The sequence below is a fragment of the Engraulis encrasicolus genome, chromosome 14 (genome assembly GCF_034702125.1).
Source record: "Engraulis encrasicolus isolate BLACKSEA-1 chromosome 14, IST_EnEncr_1.0, whole genome shotgun sequence".
Taxonomy (NCBI): Eukaryota; Metazoa; Chordata; class Actinopteri; order Clupeiformes; family Engraulidae; genus Engraulis; species Engraulis encrasicolus.
Window position 1 is genome coordinate 6,920,259 of NC_085870.1, and position 10,740 is coordinate 6,930,998.

Sequence of the window (10,740 nt, forward strand, 5' to 3'; positions counted from 1 at the left end):
GGTAAGACTTTATTTTAGGGATACATCTATTAGCACTAATACATACAATGTTCCTGTATAAGTAACTTGTAAGGCATGTACAAAGCAAACATTTGTTAGGCATGTATTCGCAAATGTCTTGTTCATGCACAATAAGGGATTTATTACCAATTTAGTAGCCTTAGTAAGGACCTAGTAGGCCTTAGCGTTTGCTTAGTACATGCCTTACAAGTTACTTATGCAGGCATTAACATTGTATGTATTAGTGCTAATAGATGTATCCCTAACATTAAGTGTTACCAGTAGGCCATATCAGCACTGAAATTTGTACTGCCAACTTCACCCATCTAAGAACATTGTCTCACCTTCCTACTGCCATTTGATTCCTGTGACCTTACTGCAGTGGTTCTTAACCTTTTTTTCATGAAGCACCCCCTTACCAGTTCCCAAGACAAGCCGCGCACCCCCCATCCCAAACGTCTACACCTGTGTACGCAATGATTCAATGATTCTTGCTTTAGACATTAATCTATACTTTCATGACTTTACATAGGGACCAACGCATGTTTTAATTTGTTGTTTTTTTGGCCTAATTATAATGTTTGGAAGCATAATTTTGGTCACAACCTCAACACAAACAAATTTCTGCGCACCCCCTGAAATCTCTGGCGCACCCCCAGGGGGTGCCCGCACCCCAGGTTAAGAACTACTGACCTACTGGATGCGTCCATTTGTGAAACTCATATCAAATTAGTACACACAATGCAATAACAACATCACCCATAGATGTTATTTCTGGAACATGTTTTATTGTCCAATCAAAAGGTGAAAACTGAACACCTAAACAACTCCTATCTTTATTAACATTTGTGCCCTGTCAACAGACCTTAAACCTCCAAGGTCACCGTGACATTTAGAACTGATTGAGCTAGGCCAAAGACCACTTATTATGCATCTAAAAACTGTCCAATTCAAACACACACACATACAAAGTACACACAGGCTGCCCTTCCTACAGTGCAGTCAATTCTTTAACACATCGAATGAATCAAAGCTGTAAGTCTGACTATGAGCCAGATAATACACTATGTGTAACGGGAGTCTCACTAGGATTGTAAACACACATGAGATATGCTTTATATGTCATGCTGATGCCACAAGACTGCGGATTGCTTCCAGGTCATGGCAATGCACAGGTCAATCGACTGCACAGCTAGGCCTACAGTAGCCATTGCAGAGAGACAGCACACACTGGCCGGAAAGGCAAGGCGTGTGCTGCCGATATGGTGAAAAGCACCAGCTGCTCAGCATTTTTCTCTCTTTCTCAAATAAATGGAAAAGTAATTTCATTTGGCCTGCCCATGGAAATTAGGGAGGTCTCAAATGTGTCATTGGCCCGCCCAATGGAAGCGAAGGACAGAGCAGCAGAGGAGCAGCGCTGAATTCAGGGGATGAGCCTGCGTGTCATTTTTGGGCCCGGTTCTCATCACACATGCCAGCGAACAGCAGAGGTGATAATCACCTCAGGTTAAACCGCCCTGCCCTCCTCCGCGGCGTGTTATAGCCAGCCGAGCCGCACAGATGAAATGGCTGACTGTGGGTGAAGTGATATTTGCGTTAACAGGAGTGTCAACAGCGGTTACAGTCCCAGGAAAGGTCACATGATGATACATGTGTGCCAACGTTTGTGTAGTTCAATCTGTGAGACTGCAACAGTGACTGTCAAGGGTTTTGATTTTATCATTCATTGTTAAAAAGGAGAGGAAGTAAGGAGCACAGGGTGACTGCAGCCTTCGAATCATCTTTTCCCTAATATTTGTTCAATGCAGCCATTTTAATTTCTGGATTTAATCTTGAGTACTATATGCCTATAAAGGTTGTCATCCAACCAGGTCATGTTATCATGTTATCCAAAGGAGTTAAACTGTAGGCAACTGTCTGGACTTCTTTTTGGACCTCTGAAGATGGTGGTGACAAGCCGGCACACTATTCAGGTGCACCTCTCTTGATAAAATGGGCCAGGTGAAGACAACATTTTGAAAGATTTGTCCTCATAATTGTGGCAAATGTGTGTGTGTGTGTGTGTGTGTGTGTGTGTGTGTGTGTGTGTGTGTGTGTGTGTGTGTGTGTGTGTGTGTGTGTGTGTGTGTGTGTGTGTGTGTGTGTGTGTGTGTGTGTGTGCACGTGTGTGCGTGCGTGCGCGCGTGTTTGTGTGCGCACGTGTGCGTATGGGTGTATGTGTGGGTGTCTGTTAGTACGTTGCGTGTGTGCGTGTGCATGCACATTCATTTCCATACCCGCATATCCATAATTGCACACAGTACCTGACTGTGTGTTTTGTTTTTAATCTGACACAAATTACTCAGTATAATGCTCAAAGTGTCCGCAAGCAAGCAGTCCTTAAAAAGCGCTCCACCATGATCACTGCTCTCTCTCTCTTCCCTTCATTTGCATGCTAATGCCTTCTCCTAGCAGATGGAGCCCCTATCCCCTCTAATTGTCATTTGTTAATTTTTCTCCACCGCATGTGTAGAGACGTTAACCATCTTTTCTCCCTTTTCACTCTCGTGAGTGGTGAGAGGCTCCGGCGCACGGATATAGCCGCTCATCGGCGGCCTTCTCCTCTCTCCTCTCTCTCTCCACGCGATTAAAAGAAGTGCTAACTGCCCTCTCATCAAGCAGAACCATGTCGCAGTTAACATCATTTAATAGCTGTCATGCTCTATTAGAGTGACTGCAGTGGCGAAGCGAGGATGTTTATCCGGTGTGGGATGCAGAGAGGATTATTGGGGAGGAAACAGTAGGATGGTCTTATCCCATGGTCTTATGTGGCCAATGTTGAAGAGGAACATGATTGGAGGACTGATTGGTGAGATATCCTTGTCCTGAAAGAGTTTTTCTGTGGCTGTTCATCGCTCATGTGTTTTCTTGAGGAAACACGGGTCTATATATAGAAAATCAGTTGTCTACACTTGCAGCAAATAATGACGGGAATTTGATTACTGTTTACCTGCATATTTGAAAAATACATTATTACGAGAACTGCATCAAAGGCCAAACGCAAGTTGGAAATAAATGTCACGCCAAGGGATTTTCATTTCAAAGAGATGAATGAAGACAAATCTTGTTCTGACTGAGTGTTCATCTACAACTTTCAAGCAGCAGAAATCCCAGGTTATCTTCAGCTAACACAGCCATGTGGTTCTACCACCAGACAGACAGAAGCCTCATAGTTGTCAGATATCTGTCATCTACTGCAATACTAAAGCCATTGTCACATCACAGGATACAGTATCTCATTGTAGGTCCTCTCAGTGGGAGATGCCTCTGATAAAATGGTGCTAGTCCACAGATTACACACATGGGCAATATTTGTCTGTAAATTGTGTGATTTTGAAATGTCTAACTGTAATGTTTAGTATAACTCCATGCTTAGTATAAATCCGTTCAAAAATTACCAGTGGGCAAACATGCTTCATGTGAATAATTACCTCTGCCAAGGAGGTTGTTTTCGTTGCGTTGGTTTGTCTGTCTGTTTGTCTGTGTGTTTTTCTGTCTGTCTGTCAGCAGGATAACTCAAAAAGTTATGAATGGATTTGGATGAAACTTTGTGGAGTTGTCAGAAATGACCAAAGGAACAAGTGATTGAATTTGGTGGTGATCTGGAACCAGGACCTTTTTAAAAATTCGGTAACACTTAATTTTAGTGTTACATCAATTAGCACTAATGCATACAATGTTAATGCCTGATTAAGTAACTTTTAAGGCATGGACTAAGCAAAACCTAAGTCCTTCTAGGCCCTTACTAAGGTTAAATTGGTAATAAATCCCTTATTGTGCATGAACAAGACATTTGGCAAATTATTGCGAATACATGCCTAACTAATGTTTGATTTTGCTTAGTACATGCCTACAAGTTCCTTATAAAGGCACATTGCATGTATAAGTGCTAATAGATGTAACACTAAAATAAAGTGTTACCAAAAAATCTTCTACTACTAATACTAGGGTGCACCATAGTCAAATGTTCTATCAAACAGCGTCCAATTGCCGGATGTCTGCACTCGCTGAGTGCACTTCTAGTTTCACTTTAGATAGTGCTCTTCTTCTTTGCAGACTGGTTTCTAATACAGTTTGCATTGGAAAGCAAAGCGGTGGTTCCCACAGTAGATTACCGTAGCAAAATCCAATGTTGAGTGGATTACCTAGGCCTACCTACCAAAGATCTTATAATCCTAGTAATAAACCAAGACATCCTATAGCCTCATAACGTGCACCGCTCCTCTAGTTGAAACAGTAAAAAGTCAAATCCGCCACTGCAATACCAGCTGAAAATAGTTAAAGTGATACCGTCCTATTTTTGGAAATAAGCTCATATTACACATCCCCTTGAGTCAAATAATTGAGTTTTACCTTTCTCCTGTACTTTCAACCGTTCTCTGAGTATGGCAGTGAAAATTTTACCTCCATGCTAGCAGTTAACATTGAGTCCTATGAGACCAGCTGGCGGCTAACTAAAGTAGGTTACTGTGGCACAATCCAGTGCAGAGTGGATGTAGTATTAAAGATCTTATGGACGCCTACTATCAGAGAAGTCAAAAGTAAAGGTAAAAGAAAAAAAAGAACATGTGTAACTTATCCTAGAAACCAATAGACCTGTATGCTTGTCTTACGATCAGCTGACTCTGCACTGGTTGGATCATATTTGTAGTGAGTTCTTGTTTTTAGTTTTTAGTGTGTTCAGTAACAACAGTCTATCGTCATCATTAGGTACAATGTCATAACTAGTGTAACAGCTATGATGATATCATGTGTTGTATTCACACCATGAATTTGCTTTTACTTCTGAGACCTCTGATGCCCGTAGCTCCCACAGGACTCTATTACAGCTAGCCTACCTACACATGAGCTCAGAAAGGTCGGGTCAGAAAGCCAAAGGAAAGCATTATCCCGTAGGGCAGTGGTTCCCAACCTTTTTCTTCAGGGACCCATATTTTTACCATTGTAAGCTTTGGTGACCCAGCTCCCACATGAGAGGGAGTCATGTGATACGCTCTGTTTCCTGCGAAAACTCATTTTAGTTATCATTTTATTCCTCAATTCGTCTTTGTTCAAAAACAGAATAAATGTTTAATGTAGCACTTAAATGTTGGTGCTTCTATGTATTTGTCATTTATTCAAAATGGGCTGTATATGGTATTAAAATTAAACCCCTTAAAATCAAGAGGGCTTCGCGACCCCCCGTGGATCTTTGGTGACCCATAGGTTGGGTACCGACCCATAGGTTGGGAACCACTGCCGTAGGGAACAACTGTTCTGCTACTGTATGTCTCCGTCCCCATGGTGGGAAAGATGATAGCCGAACCACTCCTTCTTCTTCCCCCGCTCATAACACAGAGCGACACTGACGTTCATCTCCGGCTCTCTGTCATTGTGACGCTATCAATGGTCCTGTCATTCTGGCCGCTGTATTTTATCAGGATAACAGCGCGGGTGGGAGTTGCTCTCCCTGCGCACATTCACCACTGAGGATTGATGGCAGGCAGCAGTTTGAATGTGAATATGTGAAGAAGCTCTGACTACTGGACCAATGTTCTATTAATCTAAATCACACACACACACACAAAAAGGAAACAGAAAAAAAATGTTGTGAAAAAATTATCCATGCTTCTTTAATTTTACAGCAGTGACAAATTGAGATAATTGTGAGCCTCACATAATAGGCCTAAAGCTTATTTTCTACATAAAACAGACAGGAACATGCATGTCATTACAAGATAATGTGTCGTGCATTTCAATTGAGGGTCTGATTTTTTTTCTCCCCTCAATTCTTTTCTCATGGTGGAGGTTTTTGCCGTGGCAGTTGTTGAAAATAGAAACGTTACAAGCATCTCTGAAATGGGGTAAAAGACCAGAATTCATTTTACAGTGGCTACCACAGCTGGGGGTTTTAATATGGCAAGCTCTTTAAATAGATGAACTGCAGAGAGGACAGAGCTATACGGATGGACTGTGCAAGAGGACCTTGTGACACTACAGAGCTTAATCTCCTTTAACTTCCAGTATGTTCTAGAAAGTGTCTCGCTGCGCTCTGAAGAGAAATGCGGCTTAATACCAATTGCTGCCGCGCTGCCGTGTGCTTGAGTTAAACGCTGTTGCCGCCCGCGTGAAGCAGTGAAGTGTAAGCACGACCATTTTGTGCAGATTGATGGAGGTTTTCAATTATAAGTTCGGTTTATAGCAGCAATTAAATGGCAGTCTGCATCGCGCGTTGAATGCATAAATCCTATGGATCACAACACAGCACATCTGAGGGACTTTGCAGATTTTAGGTATGGAAGCGGTTAGTTTATATGTATTCTGTCAGAAGAGCTTGTTGCAATCCTGATTCATTACAACTGCGAGCAAGCATCACATGTGAAGGTCACTGGGAAATGAATAAATAAATAAGAATAGAAAACAGAAATGAGAACACACTGCATGCAAAATGTTTTCCTCTTTCAGTTCTTCGTATGCAAGTGTGCTATGGCTTAAACAGATATATGGAAAGATTATGCAAGGCTTTAAAGAAACCAATAAACTGAGACAACGTTCCAACACTGGCACATATTGCTTTGAACTTGTAAATGAGACAGGCCCAAATTGCTTTAATATTTACTGCTGTGCAACACAGAATAGATGTTGACACACAGATGCATGTAACATGCAGTCTTTTCTATATGAAGCAATGCAAGAGATAGTTCCGGTCGCTTGATTGATATTCTGACCACCATTTTAGTCTACAGCCAGAAAGCAAAAGGTTGATCCTAGGCTGTGATAGGAAGTATTGTTTATTTCTTGATGTAAAGACACCTGCAAAAATTCACTTTATTCAGACAGCCGATCAGCATTTACTGTGAGGCCGCAGAAGGAGAAGGGAGAAAAAAATAGCTCGGTACAGTAGAGCCATGAAATGGACATGGGTTTGTATTGATTGCAACCAATCTCAAAGCTACGCCATGAAAGAGTCTATCTCCAGTAAATTACAGCATGGCTTACAAACACATGTTCCAGTATTACTCTACAGTGCATGACCCCCCCCCACCCCCCCCCAACACACACATACACACAGAAGCAATTGCCTGTGCTTGCATATGAATCACAAGTGATTAATGGGGCCCACACACAGCGAGGGTATTTTCCATAAAAACAACAGGAATAGATGAATTGCTCTTGTATATCTGGGGTCAACGCGCTACCAAAATGGAGCTCACCAACAGCCCAAACACACCCTACACCATCACACCTATTAGCTCTCTCATAAAACTGCTCAGGCTGTCACCGAGCGTTAGCACGGGTATTAGAGCATGAAACACGTCTTGTGTGATAATCCACCACCCTCAACGCTCTTAACATCAACCCAAGACTTTACTAGCATTTAACACTGGATGCTGTAAAGTTTCTGCCTCCATCCTCATAGATGTGTAGGCAGGGAAGAGGCTGGCTGGCGAGTGGGGGGAAGGGACAGGCAGAGGTGCATCTTGCCACCAGGCAAGGCAGGCAGCCCATTGGGGCCCCCAGATAGTGAATAACAGCCCATACTCTACTACAGTAGTGGTGATTTTGGTTCAAATGTTGATTATTTTGCATTTTCGCTTGGGGCCCCACCTGACACTAGAATCGCCTCTGGGGACAGGGAGGGTTGGCTTGAAAGGAAACAGCCTTTAGAAATAACTAGCCGCCAAATCACCCTGCTTCCTCACCACAGCAACGGTGAACGACATGCCCTAATTTGAGTCGGAGGCAAGGAAGAATGGGGCACCGGACAAGGTCCCTACAAAAGCGCAGAGAGATTGTGCGGCTCGCCTTTGCAGCTAATTAGGCCGAGTCTTTTCAGGGGTTATGCTGAAAATGTCAGGCCTCGCTATGCGTGTTTGGAAAGGCTGCCAGGGAGATGGATGAGAGCAGTAAAACACAGAAATGGAGGACTTAACCAAGAGCCTGGGTTACTGTGTGTGCAATCAATTTCTCACACAAATCTATGAGACGCAGGCACTTTTAGGGGTGAAAGCCCTAGATTGAGTTGGTGATATATGTAAAAAAAAAAACAAAAAAAAAACAGCCATTGCAGAAATATATAATGTTGTGCCATTTGTAAAGGATTGTTAACATGTTTTAGGATAATATATCCGGTGTAAGGCAGAGAAAAATGAACCAGCACGAGAGAGAGAGAGAGAGAGAGAGAGAGAGAGAGAGAGAGAGAGAGAATTGATTGAAAGCACATATGCAATTGCCCATATTTTTCAATTGAGAGACAGACTTTCAAAAAACCTTTTTTGATTACATGTTCTGTGTCACATTATTAGGTACAGTTCAACAACGTATGTAACATCATGTGACATAGGCTACGTACACTGTACCTTGGGGATAGGCATAGCTATATGTAGGTAAACTCTAAGAAAATTTCCCTGCAAAATAACGGCAGTTACTGGCAATTATATTTACCTGTAATTCTACTGTTATTTCACACCAAAAATCAAATACAGCTCATTGCTGTTTAATGTATCACAGTATATAACATTTTTTCAGCAGCAATTGAACTGTTAAATAACAGTACTCTACAGAAAAATAACAGTACATTTCAGTTAAAAAGTTGAATTGTACTGTGTGATGACAGGCAAATACTGGGTCGTAGTTGTATTCATGAATATGGCCATGGCAACTTCCCACCCCACCCATCATTCTCCATAACTGTGGTACCCTGGCCATGTTACCACCGCACCCTCCCATCGTTCACCATGACCGGAGTGCCTTGAGCATGATACTATGGCGCTATGCTGTATTGAGAAAATGGTTTGCGGTGGTCCTTTGAAAGTGTGGGCATGAATAAAATTTCAGAGTACGCAGTGCTATGTTACAATGATAGTGTGCAAGGTGGGCTTTTTACTGTATCTCTTGATGAGCCAATGATGAATATAGCATTGGTCAGTCTTTTAAAAAATATTTTACACCAAGTAGCACAGCAAACAAGCAGCACTACAAGCTAGCTCTCAAAGCAATGCCTAATTTGCAGCAGGCACATTATATGCAACAATGCCACAAATGATGCCACATACAGCAAGCTTTCACAAAGAGGAAAGTGTGCAAGCATGTAAGCAAGCTTGTAGGCAAGCTTGTAGGCAAACAAGTGCTATGCTGTGCCATGCAGGCCAGCCAGCAGGCAGGCAAGCAACTGAAGTGTTGATAGTCCAGATTTATATACAGGTGCAAGAGTACCATGTGACCAGAGTCATCAGGCCCTTGGCAGGTGACGCCCGTAATTGAATAATGGCATAACAGCCCTACTCAGATGAGGCCAGGCACTGATTAGCAGATTGGTTTAGATGGGGCTGCTTGTTGCAAGGGTGTTACAAGTTCTTAAAATGTTTCAGCCATTCACACTTTCATCACTATCAAAATGCATGTGCTACTCACACTTTGCTGCATCAAGCACTTTTTAAGTATTGTAGTTTCCTTAGAAATTGTTTCATCATGCTTGATAGTATCAGATAATCTTTAACCAGTCAGAATGACTTCAGTTCTTCAGGTGGTATTGAAGTTTGATGGTGATCACGGACAAGTGGAGAATGAATGGGTTTCAATGGTGCTGCCTAAAATAACTTGTTATTTTCTAGAGATGCACCGGATCCGGTTCCGGTTCCGGATCCGTCAGGATAATAGAGTTTTTCACAGGGTCCGGGTCCGGCAGGATCTTAAGCAGTGGATCCGGTATCCGGCATGTTACCTAAAAATCAGGGTCTGGTGCATGTCTAGCCTAGGCTTTTCAGTCTTTCACAACCCCAATCACTGCATGGAGTGAAATCCCTTTGGAAGCGGCTATTGCAGGCAGTGTGGCAATAGTTTGCGCCAACGTAATAAAAAGGGCCCACGTGTGCGAGTAGACTATATGTTTCAACCCTTTTGTAGGATCCGGTATCCGGTTCCGGATCCGGCAGGATCTTATTCAGTGGATCTGGTATCCGGCAGGATCCTAAAAATCAGGATCCGGTGCATCTCTAGTTTTTTCCACAACGGCGAATACTGCTATTGTGCAGTACTTACTGTTTATGCTCAATATGTGACTCAAAGTAATATTTTCACAGTAGTTGTCTGTTGCAGAATTGCCGTAAATTAACAGCTATTTTTTACAGTGTACAGTATATTGCATGCTGATTAATATAGACATACATACATACATAAAATAGAATCAAAATTGTGAGGCTACCCATTCTTGATTAACAGCACAAGAGATGAATTCATGAAATGGGTTACTACAGAATCCCATTTCACCTCTTAGCCCTACGCCTTTCCCCTTCCCCTCTGTTTTTCAGGTGAAGGGCTAGAGCCGTCCCAATTCATGTTCAGACAGAGAGTAAGGGGTAAGGGGAAGGACTTTCTAGCCCCTTGAAACAGAAATTATCCGAAGGCACACTTCAAATGGAGGGGTACGACTGAATTCTCTTGGCCTTTCCCATTACTAATCTCCACCCCTTCCCCTTTGACTTCCTCTTGCCCCTTGTGCTTTCAAAAAAAGCCGCAAGGTGTAGGGCTTGAAACGCAACGCCTATGGATTGGGATGCCCCTTCAACAATCACGGAATGACACTCACAGCTGTCACTAATTCCATGCATTAGGTTGAGTTAAAAGCGATTGTTTTCATGTGCGTTTCACAGAGAAAAGGGCCATAAAACATTAGGACAATGTTAAACTTAGTGCAATGGAATAATTATTACCACTTTAAAA